The sequence below is a fragment of the Syngnathoides biaculeatus genome, chromosome 1 (genome assembly GCF_019802595.1).
Source record: "Syngnathoides biaculeatus isolate LvHL_M chromosome 1, ASM1980259v1, whole genome shotgun sequence".
In the NCBI taxonomy this organism is placed as follows: domain Eukaryota; kingdom Metazoa; phylum Chordata; class Actinopteri; order Syngnathiformes; family Syngnathidae; genus Syngnathoides; species Syngnathoides biaculeatus.
In genome coordinates this window covers 6,699,093-6,720,535 of record NC_084640.1, presented here as the reverse complement: position 1 = coordinate 6,720,535, position 21,443 = coordinate 6,699,093, and the positions used below count along the sequence as shown (strand labels likewise).

The 21,443-nt window shown below is 44.8% G+C and overlaps 1 long non-coding RNA gene across 2 annotated transcripts in view; it reads right to left on the bottom strand.

Moving 5' to 3' along the window:
* Positions 1-2,038: 2,038 nt before the first annotated feature.
* The window catches only part of LOC133514522 (uncharacterized), a 37,916-nt gene continuing 18,511 nt past the window's right edge, over positions 2,039-21,443 (bottom strand). The window contains exons 2-5 of one of the 2 annotated variants that reach the window (XR_009798819.1): positions 6,901-11,590; positions 4,764-6,282; positions 3,307-3,415; positions 2,040-3,219 (exon numbers count right to left, since the gene is read on the bottom strand). This is a non-coding gene — a long non-coding RNA (uncharacterized LOC133514522). Of the gene's footprint in view, positions 3,220-3,306; positions 3,416-4,763; positions 11,591-21,443 lie in introns of both variants that reach the window. The other variant, XR_009798815.1, reaches the window with a different exon arrangement.

Below are 21,443 nucleotides of genomic sequence, written 5' to 3'. Positions count from 1 at the left end.
CGTGCTGCAGCAGACGCCGGAGCACTTCTCTGACCTGTTGAATGTGAGAGGTTAGATCTGCCGAAAAGATGAGAATGTCATCCAGGTATACAAAGACAGATTTATTCAAAAACTCCTGAAGCACGTCGTTAATGAAGTTTTGAAAGACGGCCGGGGTGTTGGTCAGTCCGAAGGGCATCACAAGATACTCGTGGGAGTGTTGAAAGCCGTCTTCCATTCGTCGCCCTCCCGGATCCGCACCAGATGATACGCGCTGCGCAAGTCCAACTTGGTGAAGATCCGGGCTCCTTGGAGGAGTTCAAAGGCTGGAGCTATCTGGGGCAAGGGATACCTGTTCTTGACTGTGATGTCATTCAATCCTCTGTAGTCGATGCAGGGTCGCAAGGTGGAATCCTTCTTCTTAATGAAAAAAAAAAACCCGCGCCGGCTGGTAAGGATGATGGTCGAATAAGTCCGGTTGCCAGGGACTTCTTGATGTACTCCCTCATTGCCTGGTGCTCCGGTCATGTCAAAGAGAACAGTTTCCCTCTGGGGGGTGAGGTACCCGGGAGGAGTTCGATGGCACAGTCATACGGGCGATGCGGCGGCAGAGCTCTTGCTTTAGACTCCGAAAAAAACTCCTTCAAATCATGGTAGCAAGAGGGTACTGTGACTAATTCGGCGGCGGTGCTAAACTCGGCAACTTGGATGCCTCCGTCCTCCCCAGCGACGCCACACTGCTTGCGACAGTCCTCACTCCATGCCCTAATCTGACCTGTGACCCAATCATTGTGTGGGTTGTGTCTCTTGAGCCACGGGCTCCCCAGGATTATGTCACTGTAACTAGAATTGAAAACGTGGAAACTAATACGCTCTGTGTGCCTGTCCGGAAAGTCCATACGTATTGTTTACGTGCGGTGTGTTACGCGGCAGAGGAACTTGCCGTTGGAGGCGTAAGAAACACGAGGACACTGTGTGGGAAAGGTTGCCGCCCGCAACGCTTCGACTATTCGAGGATGTATGAGGTTCGCATCCGAACCGGAGTCAATGAACACGGTCACTACGCATGAATGAGCGTCTGTCCCGACTGTGAGGTGCAACAGCGATCGCTCCGACTTAGCACCAGTATACCGCGCACACTCACCGGCGTCGAGATCCCAAGGTCGGGGCGCTTCGGCCGAGTCGGACAGCGGGCAATTACGTGTCCCAAATGACCACAGTAGAAACAGCGCCCTTCTCGTCGCCGACGTAAGCGCTCCTCCGCTGGGCTGCCAAGCCCCTCTACTTGCATGGGCTCCGATGTAGCAGACAACGCGGGTGGCCAAGAAGCGACCGGGCTGAGCCTCTCCGTCTCCTCCTCCCTCAGGCCGTCCATCTGCCTCTGCACGGTCAGGCGCTGGTCCACCTTGAGGGCCAATGCGATGAGGGAGTCTAGCGAAGGCGGAAGATCCATGGCAACGAGGTGGCCACGGATTTGTGGGGACAGTCCCTGGTAAAACGCGTCATGGAGGTCCTCCTCGTTCCAACGGCTCTCGGCAGCCCGGATCCGGAACTCAATGGCGTAGTCGAACACGCGGCGACGTCCTTGACGAATTGTCATGAGCGAGGACGCCGCCTGGCGTTACGGAGCCGCGTACTGGAAAACCTGGGTGAGCGCACAGACGAACCTCGTCCATGAGCGGCAGATCTCCGTGTTACGACTCCACTCGGCAGTGGCCCATGCCTCTGCCCTCCCCGTCATGTGGGAAATGACGAAGGCGATACGGGAGCGGTCCGTGGGAAAAGCGGACGCTTGAAGTTCAAAGTGGAGGTCGCACTGCACCAGGAAGGGCTTGACGTTGCTGGAGTCGCCCGAGAACTGCTCTGGTCAGGAGAGCGGAGTTATGCCTGCACGGGGAGGCTCAGTAACAGGCGGAACGACCCTCGTTGGCGTAGCAGCCGCGCTAGCTTGAGAAGCTAGCCACGGTTCCAGCTGGGCGCAGAGCTCATGGATCCGTTAATGAGTACCCTGGAGAGCAGCCTCTTGCTCGACCAGGTGTTTGCCCTGCACTTGCAGCGCACAGCGGATGGCTTCGGAATCGGCTGGGTCCATGTTATGGCTAGATCGTTCTGTCACGAACGGGGCTCGAGGGTGGACCCAAATGCACGACTCAAGAGACAAGCAGACAGTGCAGAGGAAACCTTTATTCGGTGCAAGGTCTGGGATCAGGCAGACAGTCCAAACAGTCAGAAGTAATAGTACAGCAGGCTTACAAGGGTGGTCAGTGGACAGGCGTGGGTCGGTACACGGAGAGCCGGAGTCAGGCAAACAGGAGTGCGGGAACGAGGCATCAAGGGCGACAATCTAGCGGAGGACAAGTCGTCCCCCAAGTCCTATCTATACTGGGCGTCATCAACTGTAACACGGTGCAGGTGTGCTCTGACTGATTGGCTGGCCACGCCAGCCTGGGCAGGAAGCCAGGAGCATGACAACAGGAGAATTTAAGGTGGAGGTGAAACTGCATCAGGAGCAGCTCTGAGCCCCTTCCTGTTTGCTTTTGTAATCGATGGGTTGACGAATGACGTTAGACTGTAGGGATTTGCAAGTTGGACCTTACGCGTGTTCACGGATCGAGGAAGAGTTGTCCAATGATTAGACGAGTTAACAGCAAATTGATTTATTACAAATGAATGTGTAATACAGACATCTGTGTCTTACCTAGGTATCTGGCACACACGAGACTTGTGTCTTCTGGCAGGATTGCCCAAAAAAGAAGCCAAAAGCTGCCCGGTAACTCAAGGTTTTTAAATGTATGGGTCCATGGTGAAGGTAGCTGCCCGCCCCTCCCCCCCAGTCTGGTCTTGGGTGTTATTCGGCAAACACCTCCTTTCTCGGCCAACATTGCATCTAATGCAATTCTATTTTGGAAAGCCATAAAAGATGTAGCCTTAAGTTGCTCATTAGAGCTTCAAGTCCTTCAAGGGTGTAATTGCCTCAACGTTCCACATTATAATGCATGTAATTGATACGGTGGAAATTTTTGTTTGGAGTTACGGGGAACACAGCGGAAATTACAGGTATATTTTCGAAACCGGCAACTATCTGATCAACCAGTTTATACTAATCTGGGACACCACGGGGGACGCCAATGGCGTCAATATAGGTGGGTTCGTCCTCAACGAGCCAGGTAGGTTTGGACCTATGTGAGCGGTGTAGGCCAAGAGCTTCCTTGAAGTGTTCAGGAGCAACTGGCAGATCATCTAGGGTGACAGGAACAATGGAAATGTGTAAAAGTAAAGTTACTAATGCCCGTACTGTTGTGCGGGAGGTAGTTAAAGATACAGTACCCTCCACACCACCACTACACATCAGCACAGTTGACTGGTCGAAAGAACGGTGTTTCCTGGGTCTCTGCACACTGATCATCAGAGATATTGCGAATTGGGGCACCATTACCTTTAAGGAAAATACAGGTGAAGTTTTGGGGCGCCACAGCACAATTAAACACAGGTTTGTTCTTTTGGACTGATGTTACCGGGTGGGCAGTATCCCAAATTTTGCATTCATTTTTAGTCGGCACAGAATTTTTCATAAGATCTAGAACACAGGTGGAGTTGACAGAAGAGGAAAGAACACGTAACAAAGGTCTAGGTCCCATGCATACAATACAGTCACTCGGGGTTTTATTAGCCGCTTGTTCTGCCATTAGTAACCAATTATTGTTTACTGCGCTATCGTCTGTCAAAACCCTAAACCACTCATCAACAGATAAGACTTCGTTTATAATCCGACTCTTCATACGACTATTGGAGCCTGGGCTACAGCTCAATCCTGTGGCAACTAATGAGTGCGGGGTAGGTTCGTTTTGCTGACGTTTAGTCAGATCAAAGGCGGTTTTATTCAGACAAAAATGTATACAGGTACATGGATCTTTGTTAGACTTGTAAACACATAAGCCTAATGTGTAACACTTAATGGGGGAGGAGAAATGAGGGGTATTATGAACGGCAGGGGGAGATCCCAATAGAGGGGAAAGGGTGGTATTAAGAGTCAGAAACAAATGGGGTTCTCTATTTGCCGGTCCTCTTCTGATAGAGAGTCGCTGTTGCCAGTCTCTGGCGGATTTTTCCCATCCATACAACACCTTATCCCACCATCCCCATAAGTGGTGCGAGGCATATCCCCAGCCTTTGTGTATCCACTCGTATCTATATACCAATCATAGTCTCTCCACTCACTAGTCTTGTAACCTCCAATAGAAAACGAATTTAGATTTACCATCAGTACACTAGTGAATCTGGAAGCATTGTAACAAAAATAAAGCTCATCCGTTCATTCATCGGAATTATCACTGGGATTTTCCAATTGTTCCATTGCGGTTTTGTTGACACCGGCACCGGATAATAAGAAGCAATCCCTTCCACCGCCTCCCCCCAACTCCCCAACCCCACCCCACACACACACACGCCGTTTAGCTCTGTGATGAATGTTTTCTGGGTGGGTTGTGCTCAAGGCTGACACCGATGTGGGTGTGGGTATAGGATATTTTTGAGCAATTTCCCAAATCAAAATACCAAGAACAACAATAATGCCAATAATAAGAATTACATAGATTCCTGCTCTCCCTCTCTTGGTCTGAAAAGCAATCGGACCATCTGGTGGAATCATGGTTAAAAATAAAACGACAACAAACAATGAAATTAAAGTGTAATTAAGAGTCTGTAGTAGGGCGAAGCATAGAATAATGAAACCACTTAGTTCCTTTTCCCTCCAAGCGGACGGCTGTGGAGGTACAAGCAGTCACCTTGTGTGGGCCAGACCAACGGGGTAGTTTAAGGTAGACAGATGACCACTCAGGTAGATCAAGTGGAGGAGGTGGTGATGGATGAGAGTTCTGGATCTGTGAAGAGAAATTAGATGCAAAAGAATGCAGTTCTGTCAAAAAGAGTTTATGAGAAAACTTGGGAGACACAACGCCTTCCTCCAGTGTTTGAAGTGAGGAGGAAGGGCCAGGCATCAGACGACCTGTAAGAAGTTTGTATGGGGAGAAACCAGTAGAGCGAGACACAGTTTGTGTCATACTCATAAGAGCAAGGGGGAGAACCTGAACCCAGTTCATGCCAGAAGAGGTACATATTTTAGCCATTTTTTTCCTTCAACGTGCGTTTCATACGTTCAACCGAACCTTGACTGGTGGGGTGATGAACACAACCAAACTTGTGAGTTAACCCTCACCACATCTCTACAGTAGCTAGATGTGTGGATGTGAAATGTGTACCGTTGTCCGAGTGGATGAGAGCGGGGAAACCGTTGGAATCCAGTGGTTCATCAAAGCTTTCATTAACGATATGGCTTCTTCCCGAGCGCAGGGATAGGCTTCAGGCCATCTGGAAAAAGGTGTAAAAAAAACCCAAGAAGGTAGCACTTACCTTGAACAGGAGTGATCATGTCTGTGAAATCCATGACCAGTTCAGCACCGGGCCAGGTGGGTGGGTCAAATGACCCTGGCAACAGTGTAAGGGTGGGGCGAACATTGTGTAGCTGGCAAAAATTACAGTCACAACAGTGGGCGTGTCACAAATCACACATTTTAGGATCACATGCGAAGTTTGGTTAGCATGGGTCTGGAACCATTATGAGCCATAGAGTGAGTTTCGGTCAAAATATCACGGGGTAAAGGTCTATCAGGTAACACTGGCTGGCCATAAGGGCCTAACCAGAGACCGTCAGGGGCACGGGTGGCTCCTCCAGCACGCCACATAGTCTTTTGTTCAGGAGAGACGTTGTGTTGTATTTTAACCAATTCACTATGAAACAGAGGTTCGGGCAGGTCAGGAGTGGATTTGTCAGATAACTGAACAAGCATCTGTGGGACATAGCCCGCAGCCTGCTTGGCAGCCAAGTCGGCAGCATTATTGCCGAGGACCTTGGTTGAAGTGGATTTGGAGTGACCAGGGACCATAACAAGAGCCACCGCCGACAGTTTGGCCAGGGCTTTGTCTAATCGCTGGATCAATGTCAAATTTGCCATAGGAGTACCTTTGGCTGTTTTAAAGTCATTCCGTTTCCATGCAGACAGGTCCCATACAGCAGCCGAGACACTGTAAACTGAGTCAGAATAGACAGTGACAGATTGTCCGGCCGCCAGTTCCAGTGTGAGACAGAGTGCGAGCACTTCCGCTGCCTGGGCTGAGGGAGCAGATGTTAGTACGGAAGAGGAAACAGTTAAAAATTCACCTGAGGGCTGCTGCTCCACTACGGCGGCTGCCGCAGCCAAAGAACCATTCGGCTTACGGTAACAGCAACCATCAGTGAAGAGAACCCTGAAAGTTTGCACAAAGAGATCAGCACATGGACGAAGAGAATCAGTCACAGCAATTTCACAGCAGCGTGTGTCTACATGCAATTCATCAGTCATGTTAATGCCGATGTAGACATATGTGATGTTTGGTGCCGTGAGAATTTTCAACAGGCATGTTTGCCTAAGAGAAGATAGTGTGAATGCTGATGAGGCAACATAGGCTGTCACCGAGTGGTCAGTAAAGATCACAAGGGGATATTACAGTACCATGTGTGCGTTTTTTGAATAACTTTGGCAATCCCGGCTGCAAACCAAGTGCATTCAGGGCTTTTGGCCTCAAGTGGAATGCTACAATACATCAGGACATGACGCTTTCCATTCCTCTTCTGATATAAAGGAGCATTCACAATGGTAGGTGTGACAGTAACATCTAAGTGAAATGGGATGGTGTAATTCGGAGCAGCCAGAAATGCAGCCGATGCGAGATCATGTACAAGGGTGGTATGGACTGAGTCTAACTCTGCTGACCACTCCAATTTGGCAGCAAGGTTTCTGTAACCTTGGTCTTTCACCATGTGTCCGAGGGTAGCGGTATGATCTGCAAAGCATGAAAGATAGTGTCTGCTGTAGCTGCACAAACCAAGAAAACGAAGGATCTCCTTCACCGTGTCAGGACGTTTGTGCTCTAGAATAGAAGAATGATGCTCCGAGGACATAATGGATCCTTCATAGGACACTACTCTGCCCAAGAAGTTCACCAGTTTGTGACAACACTGAAGCTTCTTCCTGAAGGCTTTGAATCCCAGCTCATGCAAATGGAGGAAAACAAGTTTAGTTAGAGACAAACACGACTTTGCTGTTGGGGCTGCCAACAGGAGATCATCAACGTACATCAGGAGTTTACATCCGTCTGGCAATTCTAGATCCTGCAGCAATGATTTCAAACATTGATTGAAAATTCCAAGTGAATTTTTGAAGCATTGTGGCAACCTGGTGTATTGCAAATTGTGTCCATGATATCAATTGCTGTGAAGTATTTCAAATCAAGTGTGATGGTAGAAAACATTCCATGGGGGTTTGGTACAGGTAACAATGGTGTGGTCGTTACATCATTAACTGCTCTCAAATCATGCACCATACAATAAGTGTTACCATCTGCTTTTAGAACCGGAGTGAGTGTTGTACACCACGAGGAGGTGGATGGTTTCCATGACTCCAGAATTCCACAGGCCAGTGAGAGTCTCCTCCATCACCTGGTGAGCAGCCGCGGACCAAATATATTGAGGTCTGTAAACATGAGATCCTGGAAAAAAAAGTGACTTTAATGTCTGGTGTCTTAGTACCATGTCCAACATCAAAGGGTCCAGAGGACCAAACTGATTTAGGCAGTTCGTTTAACATTGACTCAGCGTCGCCATGGTCAGAACAGTCACGTCCGTGTTCTCTAATTAGGGTCTCATGTTCTAATAAGGTCATATTAGTTGTCGGAGGTGCATCAGCAACAAGGATGCGGTATGCATCTGCAGATTTGGAGCAGCAGTAATTTCACCATAGGTCCCAGCTGCCAGAACTTGTTTCCTGGAGACAGAGCGAGTGAAATGTGGGGTACTGACCCTTCCTGCATTTTGAACCGTGTCATTTAATCTGGTGTTAGAAAGCAGCATGCTACAACACCCTCTCTCACTATGTATATATGTGTGGATGTAATGACCAAAGTATCACCTTGTATGCATGCAACGTTTTCCATGTATACTAAATCGTGGTTCCGATCATAATATAATGTGCAATGGTATGGGTCTAGGTGGAGGCAGGTAAGCCCCAAGAGTGTTTAAGCAGGGCTTCCACAACAGAAATTGATGTATGAGATCAGGTTTGAGCGGTGTTTCTAGTTCAAGTCGGGCCCAATAAATGTCCACAGTTGGAGTTGGTTCGCTCTCAGGTGCCATAAACCATTGTCCAGAGTGGCAGACGGTGTCAGCTGCTGGCAATATCTGTCCATTTGGGATGGAAAGTCCTTCAGAGCCACACAAGATGGAGGCATGTGCCTCAATCAATAGGTCACGTCCTGACAAGTTCACTGGTGTTTGCGGTGGATGTACAAACAAATGGTGGAAGGTCTGTCCAGCCAAGATTGTGGGTAGGGGTTGAGTCTATGACACGGCCTCTTGAGTCCCTGAGAAGCCCATCAATTGCACAGTGTGTTGTGACAATAAAGTGTCTGGGAGCGAGATGTTGAGTGAGGAGTGTGGTGCCCCTGTGTTCACTTTTCGCCCCGCAACGCAGATGGGGTTCATGCCACCTGCATCGCCGGACCCCTGGCTTCCCGGGCACCCCAGTGGTACCGTCCAAACTGCTGCTGTCCATTCTGCTGCCAAGATGGGCCACCAAAACTGTCATTTCTGCCTCTGCCTTGGCCCCCTTGGTTGTTGAATCAGCCACCATGCCCTTGCATTCGACCTCGAGGTGGAGGACCTGTATCACAATCTTTAATCTAGTGATAGGGAGAACCACAACCAAAACATCCTTGATCACGTTGATGTTGTTGCACTCTCCCCCGGCCCCCTCTACGCCTTCCTATGTATCCACCCTGGAACCCACCTGCCTGTCTAGGTGGTTGTGCCTGCCAAAAAATTACGTCTGTTGTGGTTTGGGACTTTTCCTTCTTATCTGCCTTCTTGCCTGTGCTACGTGTAATTTAAGAAGTTGTTTTTGGAGTTTAGTAATTTCATTATCCTTACCCTGTTGTTGGCTTTAATAAATTTTGAGGTGATTCACTAAGTGTCGTCTAAATCTAGGTTCATCTCCATCAGGAGGTCAGCTATAAGAGTGGTCTGTACTGGTTCAGGGAGACCTGCCAGAATCACAGTCCTGAACATAGCCTCCTCTGAACCAGACTGTCCAGGGTGACGTGCAGTCGATTCAGTCCACAGTTTAGTGCACTTATCAAGTGCTCAAGTGGCTGTAACAGGAGTAGGGAACCTCTCTCTGACAGCTTGCAGCCAGACGTTCGAAGTGTGCTCTCAATATGGTTCAATTGGGTATGTGAAGTGTGCCTGCAGCTGTCTCGATTTCTCATTGTTCAATACTAGTGCATGACCTAGATGCTGCTTTTCTCCAGTCTCCCATGCAGAGTGTATACCCCTGTAAAGTTCCCACAAAACTTGACAGGCATGCATTACCACCAGAAGAGTGACGAGGCAAGCGAGCAGTAAGACAATCAACATCTTTAAGCTCAAACGGCTGCCGGACCCTCTATCATAGGCATCATTGTAAAGCAAAGCAAATTTATTTGTATTGCACATTTCATACACAAGGTACAGTAACTCAATGTGCTTTACATGTTTAAAGGCATTTGAAAACAAAGAGCTAAAACATTTTAAACTGGATAAAAACAATAAAAATGACAAACACAATCTTAAAAAAAAAAGACAATTAAACCACATACAGTGCAAGTAATATATTCAAAAACTGGATATATTCTTAAAAAAAAAGAAAAAATAGTTTTCAACCCTGTAGCATTTTGTTTGCTTGTTATATAATGTAATAAATATAATGTAATATCTAATAATAATAATATAATAGTCGTCGTGTTATTTCCGCCTCTGAGAGGATGCTTCCCGTCAAGTCAATAAGATCGCTTTCACCAACCCCACCTTCAGTGCCTCTTGCTTCCTCTGTGTCTGTGCGTGTGTCGTGTATTTACATGTGGTTCAGAGCGCGTGCATGTGTGCGTGTTTGAGGTGCCTCCTTCCTCATTTCTAGTCCCATTTACTTGTGTCCACATATCAAATACAGCTTTTCTCACCCCTATCTTTTCTTCCCCTGTCATGGGGTCCTTGATGACCTCAACGTCACATGCCACCTTACCAGTGATTCTCACCATCGGGTAGTTTCCTGGTCCCGTTCCAACATCCATCTCGCCCGCATAGGGCGAAGAGAGTGTTGGATACAGCAGCACAGTCGGCGCCAGTCCGGGAGTAACTGTACCATCTTCTTTCCTGACTTTACCTTCATTCAACTTACTTTTAACATGTTTCTTTGCTTACTTTACCTTTGTTCAACTTACCATTACCATTTTTCTTCAACGTTGCCATCGCCGTCATTAAATGTGTAGTGTGCCTTTCTCCGTCCACCTCTTTACGTTCCTTCTTACACTTCCTCTTTTCTTTCCATGAGCCCTTGTCTAATCTGTCCTTCACATTTTTCACCTATTTTACATAGTCTCTGTCAATTTCCTGTAACTTCTTCGTCAATTTGTCCAAATCATGAAGTTTACCCAAATTGTACTTTTGCCATTAGTTTAATGCGTGCTTCCTTTCTTCATCTCGTTTCCTTTTGTCAACATTAGCCATCATTTGCCGCTCAATTTCAATGTACATTTCAATTTAGTGGTCACTCTTTTTCGACTAAGCCCAATTGAATTCCTATCGCGCAACAAACTAGTACTTCTATACTATTTAGTTTTTTCGTACGTCACCTTGTGACATCCCAGGCTCAAACCACGACATACCCTCTGTTTTTAAGGGATCCTATCCCCCTTAGGTGTAACAGGTAAACCTCACAGTGTAATTATACATCTACAATATACGTCAGTTACGACAGGATATACAGGTTCTCACTTCTTTATCATCACATATTCAATAATTCCTATGAGGCATGAACAATCTCATAACAATGACTTCTCAAATTTAGGCAGTTCAATATGCAGAATTCGACATTCAGTAACAGGTTTCTACTTACCTTTGGTTTTATGTAGGTCGCGACCTGGAGAAGTCAGAAATACAGACGATCACCCTCGACTTGTCCATAAAACACTCCTGTGTTTCTCATATGTCTACAAAAAATGTCATCTGTCGATGGCCAATACCAGGTCGACAGGTATAGTCGGAGTCACCAAGAAATTACAGGGATTTGCGAGTTGGACCCTATGCGTGTTCATGGATCGAGGAAGAGATGACCAATGTTTAGATTATTTAACAGCAAATGCATTTATTACAAAGGAATGTACAATACAGAGGTCCGGGTCTTGTCTACGTATCTGCCGCACACGAGGTGTGTCTTCTGGCAGTATTGCCCAAAAAAGAAGAGAAAAGCTGCCCGGTAACACAAGGTTTTATATGTATGGGTCCATGGTAAAAGTGGCTAAGCCCCCCCAGTCTGGTCTTGGGCTGGGAAAGTAACTTTCCGCTCCTTATCTGGTGTCGTTCGTATCCACGGCAACGCCTGGGCGAGGAGGATGTCATCAGCTGGTTTTTGCGTAGAAAGATCATGGACAACCGCCACGCTGGAGAACACATTCTTCTCTGATTAGCAAATGGACAACACCTTATCTGTTGATTAAATGTATAACGTCATATTTAAACAAATAATGAAAGTACAATAAAAGCAAAATAGTCTTCAACTGGAATGACCCTGGACCATGATGTTCGCAGATGACATTGTAATCTGCAGTGAAAGCAGGGACCAGGTGGAGGTCCAGTTCTGAGGTCCATGATTCAATCCCTGCCCTTCCTGCATAGAGTTTGCATGTTCTCCCTGTGCCTGTGTGGGATTTTTCCGGGTACTCCGATTTCCTCCCACATCCCCAAAACATGCAACATTAATTGGACACTCTAAATTGCCCCTAGGTGTGATTGTGAGTGTGACTTCAGTGGCACCCAGTTCAGGGTGTAACCTGCCTCCAGCCCATTGACAGCTGGGATAGGTTCCATCACTCCTGCGACCCTTGTGAGGATAAGCGACTAAGAAAATGGATGGCTAAATCTACTGGTTTTAACCAAATTAATCTTAAAATGAAAATAAGAATCAAGAGAGGCCTGATTTGATCTTGGATGTGAAAACACCCATTTTTCCTTTCTCCAGGATAGAAAAGGCCAACGCCACGCTTGACTCTCTTTCACGCCATGCTTGGCTCTATCTCGGGATGCTGGCCCTCTCTCTCGGGACACGGTGGCTCTAGGCCCTGCTCTGTGGATGGTCACTTGACGTTCTCTTCCTGGATGATGCTCTGTGTTTTTGGGTCTAATTGGGGTCTACACGGATCTCCCCAGTCAAGCTACCCGGTCTCATCCTCACTGAGGTGATACCGACCGATCAAAAGATCAGCCTCAATGGCCGAGGATACGGACCTCCTGCAGGAAGCTCGACCCACCTTCTTCGACTTTGTAAGTGTAACCTTGCAGCCTACTAAAAGTACAGATTGGTGCATATTTGCCTATAATTATCAAAAACAGCAAATTCTTTTACCGTTCTATCCTCACTGACCCCGCTTTATGTCACAACTCAGCTTCCTAATCATATGTTCGTCTGATTTCGTTTGTGTAGTATATCGTATCTGTTATGACAGAGTTCCCTGTTAGTTCCTATTAAAACACTTGTAAAATTCACTACGTGCATTCTCATTTTGTTATTTGAGTGAGGAGAATCGGTGAGCCACTGTAACGGAAAACATGAATGGATTTATTGTAGCAAACCTTCAAGGGTTATGAGATTGAGCAACAATAATAAAAAGGTTTCTTCTCATTTTTCCATTGTTATGCACAGAAAACAAGTGACTTTGACAAGTGACAAAGAGTGAGACATGCGGTTGCATATCCAATGACACGAACACAAAGTCGACCATCGAACTGCAACAGAGGGTGTCCTTCTATCGAATGCACATGTGGACACCTTTATGCCTGAACAGGGTGTTCGTTATGGACAATCAATGAGCACAGGAGTCCAGTCACAGAACACCGCTTGAGTTCTGTCCAGTTTTTCATCAAAGGGGTCTTTGTTTGGTCCCTCACGTAGAACCTTTTTGCCATGGGTGACGCTACCAGGGGCATGAAGCCCCAGACAACTTGGCCCCTAGAATCATCAGGACATACAAACCCTTCCACCACAATAAGGTGAGAGCTCAAGGAGGGGTCTATTTTCATCCTATCATTGCAAAGTTTTAACACTTTGAGCAGAAAATGTTCGTAAAATCCAAAGGTTGGAAGGTTGAAGGAACTTTATTTGGAACAAAGGATCAGCCCCAAAGGAAATCAACAAGTGGTGTAAAACTTTATACCCATTGATGAAGAATTTCTGAGCCACAGGAAAACAAGTATGGTTGATAATGAACGAGCTTTGTGTCGAAAGTCAACTATTTCGAGATACCAACATCACTCACTGGCTATTCTAGATAAGTACAGTGGTACCTCTACTTGGGAAATTAATCCAATCCAGAAGTCCTTTTGTAACCTGAAGTTTTCATAAGTAGAAGTGCATTTTACATGTAAATAGCGTAATCTGTTCCAAGTCCCCACCGCCAACTCGCCACCAAAAATAAGCATTCAAAGTACATAATATAAACAATAATAATAATAAATAATAAAAACTTATATATTTATATATATTAATTTACCACTCTGAATTGCCCATAGGTGTGATTGTGAGTGCGGCTGTTGTCTGTCTCCATGTGCTTTGCGATTGGGTAGCAACCAGTTCACGGTGTACCCTGCTTCCTGCCCGTTGAAAGCCGTGACCCTTGTGATTTTTCTTCATAGCCAGAGATAATTTTTCGTTACTTGTAAATAGAGCTACCACTGTACTGTACTTTTTTTGATTTGTTGTTGTTACTAATTTTCATAAATTGATGTTTCATTCTTTTACTTCAACTTAGATAAACAAAAAAACAGAATCATGCATGCAAACAGCCTGAACCTTTTCTCCTATCTTTTTGCTTTCGTGCTCTGCTTGGTTCCACACGCACTAAACACAGAAGTCACCGAAAACTTTCCTTGCGCACCACAATTCACCATCACCCCACATCATATTGTCCTCTTGTTCCTTATTGTTTCCTATGTTCAGTTTGTTTGTAATTCTCCTATGTACCCTTGCATTGGAGGGCTTTGAGAGCACCTTGGGCACCTTCTTGCAATACAATTCATCAATACAATAAAAAATCCTCAAAGGTGTCATAAAAGCAACAACAAGGAATGCATGAATCTATTTAAAATTATGATGCACACTTTATGTCACACTTGACTTTCGTTTCTTGGAATGTCATTGGTATTCAATCACAGGCAGAGAGAATCATTGATTATATCACAAAATTTAAAGCAGACATACTTCTATTACAAGTAACACACCTTAGTAAATCAAAAGAAAAATGCCTCATTGATTCTAACTATACTGTTTTTTTAGACTTCTAAAATTGGAGACAAAAAGAGGAATCTCCATACTATCCAACCATCCATCCATTATCTAAGCAACTTATCCTCTCAAGGATCATGGGAGAGCCATAGCCTAACCCAGCCAGCATCGGGCAAAAGACAGACTACACCCTGAACTGGTCGCCAGTCAGTTGCAGGGCAGATAACACCATCACTGAGCAGGAATCGATCCCATGCTGCCTGCACCAAAGTCAGGCGTGTGTACTACATCACCATCAGTGACTGTCTCCAGACTAGTCCATAAAAGATTACTATTTACAATAAATAGTACAATAGTGATTCCAGAATGCCGATATATAATTATGCAGGCAACAATATTAAACAAGCGTTGTACACCTGTTAGTTTATTCACTCCAAATAAACATGATCTAACCTTCTTTCACACGCTCTTTTCTCACTTGTAAAAGTTGTCAGCCAATTCTCTCATTATTAAGGGAGGAGTTTGAATCTTAAATTAAATCCACAAATACATCGTTCAAATAATTAAAATAGCATTCAGCCAAACTGTTATGATATATATTAAAGTAGTGTATGGATGACTTGGGTCTCCTTGACATATGGAGGCTGAAAACATGCATAAAACGCATAATTATCCACCTACATAAGAATGTTTGTGAATTTTTTATTTAATTAGTGACGGGTCTCGGGATGCCTTTGTTGGTGAATGTGCTAACTAGCCAAGATTTTGCCATATTTTAATATTTTGTGATTCCCTCTCACTATTGAGTGAGAGCTTCACATTAATTAACACAAGCTTGGTGTTAGCAACAAGATTAGCCTTCAAGATGTCTCCTTTTTCAATTGAAGATTATAATGGATTACTACAGAGGGTGTCACTTCTATAAACGAAGACCACCATCTTGATATGTTTGTGGATATCATTGGATGGTCAGGAAATGAAAATTGATGTCTCAAAAAGTTAAGCAAAGGTGTGCTCACAAGCAGCCACTAACCTCAACAACGAGAACAGATGTGGACTGTAGAATCAATCAGATCAATAATAATATCCACCAACTCTCCATGGAATTCACTGGGAGCAAAGCCCAAAGATATGGGACGTCTAAAAGGGAGGTCACAATAGCAGCAGATTACCAAGGAATCCGGCTGGCTTGCACTACGGACCATCTCAACCCTGAGTGAAGAGTCATGCAGCGTTACAGTGAAGAGCAAGAAAAAAGGTGAGTCAATCCAAAACATTGACATTAAATTTACAAAACGATTTGTGCCACTTTTACAAGAGCCAGGCCAAAAATATTCATCCCCCACTATCACTGAAAGGTATGAAATTGAATCATACGAGAAAAAATTGGGAACCCAAACAATCATTGTTGGTGACGCAGCTGTCAAGGATGTGAAAAACCTTTGCAGCGAGAAAAAAAAAGGACTCTGTTTGACCAATATTATCTCCCAAAAAAATCATTTGAGATCATCGATCAGCACCAAACTGTAAAAATGTCATTATGCACACAGAGGGCTTGGATGTTTTCAAGCGGCAAACCAACGTACTAAAGCCAAATTTTATTGACCCCCTAACATACTGGAAGTACAATGTTTGGATGCTGAGGTTTTTATAAGCAGACCTTTCCCATTTGTAAGATTTGGAGATCAATGTTTCTCGAGTCTCCTTCAATTAAATAGCGGTCAAGCGAAGTGTACTGCACTATTCAGGAATTTCAAAGATGATTTCTCTACTTTTTGGGAGTGCAGACACCTTTATTAGGCAGACGGTTTCTGTCTAAAGAGAGAAGGAGTTAAGGTATTGGCAGCCAACATTTTTTACTGTGAACGTCATTCAACTGCCCAAAAAGAAAATGGTCGAAATGTGTATACAACTAAAAGACAAAATGATGAAGTTGTCCTAAAACAATCAGAGGAACAAGAGATAAGGAGAGACAAGGGGCAGATCGACTCATTAGGGTCATCCAAACAATCGGAGAAGCAAATGACAAATGAGATGAGTCAGCACTTTAAAGTTTCCACACCTCTCCCTGCCCATTGGAGCCAAGCCTGACGCAAAACTAACTCTCTCCTAGCTGAAATGCAATGTCTGATCTGATGGATAGGGTGAAAACTATGGGTTGTTGAATTAGCCACACACCACTGCACGCCGCCATTTAACCTCTCTACCCAACGCGTACCCAGTGTGGAAGTCTATTGAATACTCTTGGTTACTGTTTGTGCTTTTGTGTTTCATGGGCGTCTCGTCTCAAGTACACAAGAGAGAACTTGCTAACAATCAGAGTCTTCTTCTGACTTTTCTTCTGACTTTTTTTTCGACAACTCTCACCAATTGATAGGTTTCCGATTACCCATCATGCCTTGCAACAGATGCCATACTGTTTGTCTTAGAGTTCAGAGACCATAGGTGAATGGTGAAGTGTGAAGTTTTTTTCTATCGTTAAATTTTATGTTTGGTGTAAAAGTTATGACATCGTTTGAAGCAAATGCAAACATAATGGACAAAAACATGTTTGATGCTTTAAACAGAGCCAGATACGTGGAGAAATTGAAGGACATGGGCGGGAAAGATCCATATGAATTTCAAGCAAGCGACTGGAGTGACAATGTGCAAGGCTACCCTGACGTTACATATCCAATATCGTTAACTATTTCATGAATTCTGAGAGCGCATACACCCTTGATGAACTAAAGGCTTACAAGTCTCTACAAGTCTACAATGACTTTGTAAGTGGGTGGGTTCAAGATGTACGGCAGGGGGTGATCGGTAATCAGTGTGTATTGACGGCTCGAGTAAGACATTGTCAGAGGTCTACCGATCCACTACTACATCCCTGGTTCATATCCCAAAAAGATGGCTGCGTTCTCTCTGGTCATGGTATTTATATGGCTGGTCTTGGAGAAGTGTGTTCACACATGGCTGCCCTTTTTGCAGTCGCGGCATCAGTAAAATTACGGGATAGCAAGACAGTTATAGAAGAGAGGTCTCACTGGTTACGGCCCTTTGCACTTCCAAATGTAAGTCGATTTTTTTTATCTTTAAGTCTTTAGAATAAAGAATTCTCTGTCATACCTTTGTGTAGTACACAATTTATTCATTCCTTGTTGCCTCAAGTATTTAACTGAAAACATTACGTGTTACGAAATTATCCAAGCAAACTTTATAGTGTCTCTTTGTTGGATCAGGAAGAACTCCTGCTTGGTGGTCGACGCTTAGTTTTACTTCCCTGGTTGACAACAACCTTTGGAATATCAAAATACTACCTGTTTGTTTCAGTACATCCCCAAACTAGGCATGTGTGGCCCATTATTATCGAATGAAAAGGGCTTGCTTGGTTTGTTGACATAGACGCTAACTTGCTTCAGACAGTCAAAATGGCGGACAAGGGACTCCTGGGACTATGGTGACGTCATCAGAAACCTATCCATTCTCTGAAGCTTTTTCCAGAGTTATCAGTTGGTGCGCTGTTCAAAGCGCTGCAATCCAGTACACCAAGTCCGGCTGCATAAGCGGGGACATTGTCTAACGCTTCAGACAAAAGACTTTGGACGTCCTGCAGCTTAGTGCTTCACAGAGACTTGGCTTTGTGGACGATTGCCCGACGCTGCTGTCCCGCTACCCGGTCTCAACCTCCATTGTGCTGATGTGTCACCGAGCTAAGCTAACAAGCTTAATCGATACTCTTTTCAGAAGGCCAACATTACAGTTAAGATCATTTTTTGTTAGTCACTTGAAAGATTACAGAATTTTGTGAAATACTACATCTGTTTATTCTTTTGTCTTTCTGCCATTGTCATCAAATTTTAAACAAATAAACATTTAACTTTGCTTGTAGTGAACTAATTTACAGGTTTTACTTTTTGAAAAATGATTGAATAAATGAAGTATGATATAAATAATATTCCACCGTCTTTCGTTTTCCGTGTTAGCATACATGTAAGTGTTCCTCCTTCGTGAGTTCTTTCACATAGAGTAAAAGCTCAAGGGCACAATACTGCACCTTTGTGACACAGTCCTGAGTCCCATGATATGTGTATGCCACGTATCCTTTTAATCAGTCTGGGCTTGATGTACTGTCAATCGGGTCTTCAATCAATGCAGTTAGAAACAGAATGTCGTCCACCTTGCCTATGTATGAGTAACGGAAGCTCAGGGATCGAAAATGGTCGCTGTTCGAGGCAGCCCAACTGGTGACGTCATGTGAAAACAACCCATTGGTAATGTTGGACTCGAGCCCACACGATGCCAAGTTCCTCCTCACATTCGCCCTTGCCTGAAACCACTGCCCACTGAGATCGAAAAGGCCCCTCCTCCACTCATAAAGTATCTTATCTATCTGACATATGCAGGGTCTTTTCCAGAATAAGTCAGATCCTTATGTAGATCAGGTATTTTTAATCTCTGTACAGTAATTACCAGGTACATAAAGTTAATCAAAGAGATATGGGTTAAAAAATAGAACTTCAAAGTTAGTGAGGATAAAATGTGAATCTATAAAACCATTGTCTCCTGTTATCTCCCCAAGACAAGCTCTTTTTAATGTCAGGTCACTGGGTAATAAATCACTGTTGATTAATGATGTGATTACAACTCATTTTATAGACTATGTGTGATGAAATGAAAAAGTTACCAAGGAATCCGGCTGGCTTGCACTACGTGAAAGTGCCAAATGGGGATATTGCTGTTATTTTTAAGTCATTATTTCAGTGTAAAGAAATTATACTGAGTGATTTTAGCTCCCTTGAATATCTTTTTAGTTTAAGGTGTCCCAAAGATTATTGTTGTCATGATTAATTCTTGTTCTTCTTTTCCTTTTGGCTTGTCCCGTTAGGGGTCGCCATAGCGTGTCATCTCGTCCATCTTCTTCTTGAACACCCACTGTCATGTCCTCCCTCACAACATCTATCAACCTTTTCTTTAGTCTTCCTCTCACTCTTTTGCCTTGCAGCTCCATCCTCAGCACCCTTCTACCAATATACTTACCCTCTCATCTCTGAACATTTCCAAACCATCTATAAATCTGTTCTCTCACCTTGTCTCCAAAACATCCAACTTTGACTGTCCCTCTAATGAGCTCGTTTCTAATTTTATCCAACCTGTTTACTCCAAGCGAGAACCTCAGCACCTTCATTTCTGCTACCCCAACTCCTGTTGTTTCTTCAGTGTCACCGTCTCTAATCCGTACATCATGGCCTCACCACCGTTTTATAAACATTGCCCTTCAATCCTAGCGGAGACTCTTCTGTCGCATAGAACACCAGACACCTTCCGCCAACTATTCCACCCCGCTTGGACCCGTTTCTTCACTTCTTTACCACATTCCCCATTGCTCTCTATTGTTGATCCCAAGTATTTGAAGTCATCCACCCTCGCTATCTCTTCTCCCTGAAGCTTCACTCCTCCTGCTCCGCCCCTCACATTCAGACACATATATTCTGTTTTACTTCGGCTAATCTTCATTCCTCTCCTTTCCATCGTTCTAATTGTTCCTCCGCCTTCTCCCTGCTTTCACTGCAGATCACAATATCATCTGCGACATTATAGTCCAAGGGGATTCTAATCTAACCTCATCTGTCAGCCTATCCATTACTACCGCAAACAGGAAGGGGCTCAGCGCGGATCCCTGATGCAGTCCCACCTCCACCTTAAATTCTTCTGACACACCAACGGCACACCTCACCGCTGTTCTGCATGTCCTGTACTATTCTAACATATTTCTTCACCACACCAGACTTGCGCATGCAGTACCACAGTTCCTCTCTTGGTACTCTGTCATAGGCTTTCTCTAGGTCTACAAAGATACAATGTGGCTCCTTTTGACCTTCTCTGCACTTTTCCACGAGCATCCTCAAGGCAAATAAGGCATCTGTGGTACTCTTTCTCAGCATGACCCCATTATGTGGCTCATCATCTTCATTCCTCTATAGTTTCCACAGCTCTGAACATCGCCGTTGTTCTTAAAAATGGGGACGAGCACACTTTTCCGCCATTCTTCTGGCATCTTCTCTCTGGCTAGTATTCGATTGAATAAGTTGATCAAAAACTCCACAGCCATCTCTCCAAATTGCATTGGTATGTCATCATGACCAACTGTCTTTCCATTTTTCATTCTGTTCAGTGCCTTTCTAACTTCTCCCTTACTAATCAATGCCAGTTCCTGGTCATTCACGCTTGTCGCTTTGACTCTACCTTCTCTACAATTCTCTTCATTCATTAACTTCTCAAAGTACTCTTTCCACCTACTTAGCACATTACTGGCACCAGTCAACATATTTCCATCGTTATCCTTAGATACCTCACCTTTACTTGCTGTACATCCTTCCCATCTCTATTCCTCTGTCTGGCCAACCTGTAAAGATCCTTTTCACCCTCTTTTGTATCCAACCTGGTGTACATGCCGTCATATGCCTCTTGTTTAGTCTTCGCCACCTCTACTTTTGCCCTACGTTGCATCTCAATGCATTCCTTCCGCCTCTCCTCCATCCACTCCATGTCCCACTTCTTCTTCGCTAATCTCTTTCCTTGGATGACTTCTTGTATTTTGGGGTTCCACCACCAAGTCTCCTTCTCCTCTTTCCTACCAGTACCCAAGTACTCTCCTGCCTGCCTCTCTGAGTCCATTGGCAGTAGTATTCCAGTCTTCCAGGAGCTCTTCCTGTCCATTCTGTCTCACCTCTTTCTGAAAGGCCGCACGGCATTCTTCCTTCATTAAATTCCACAACCTGATTCTCTGCTCCACCTTTGTCTTCTTAATCTTCCTACCTGCTCCCAGAGTCATCCCACACACCACTATCCTATGCTGTCAAGCTACACCCTCTCCCACCACAACCTTACAATTTGTAACCTCCTCCAGATTACATCATCTGCACAAAATATAATCCACCTGCGTGGTCCTACCGCCGCTCTTGTATGTCACTCTATGTTCCTGTCTCTTCTGGAAATCAGTGTTCACTACTGCCAATCCCATCCTTTTTGCGAAGTCTATCACCATCTGACCCTCAAAGTTCCTTTGCTGAATGCCGT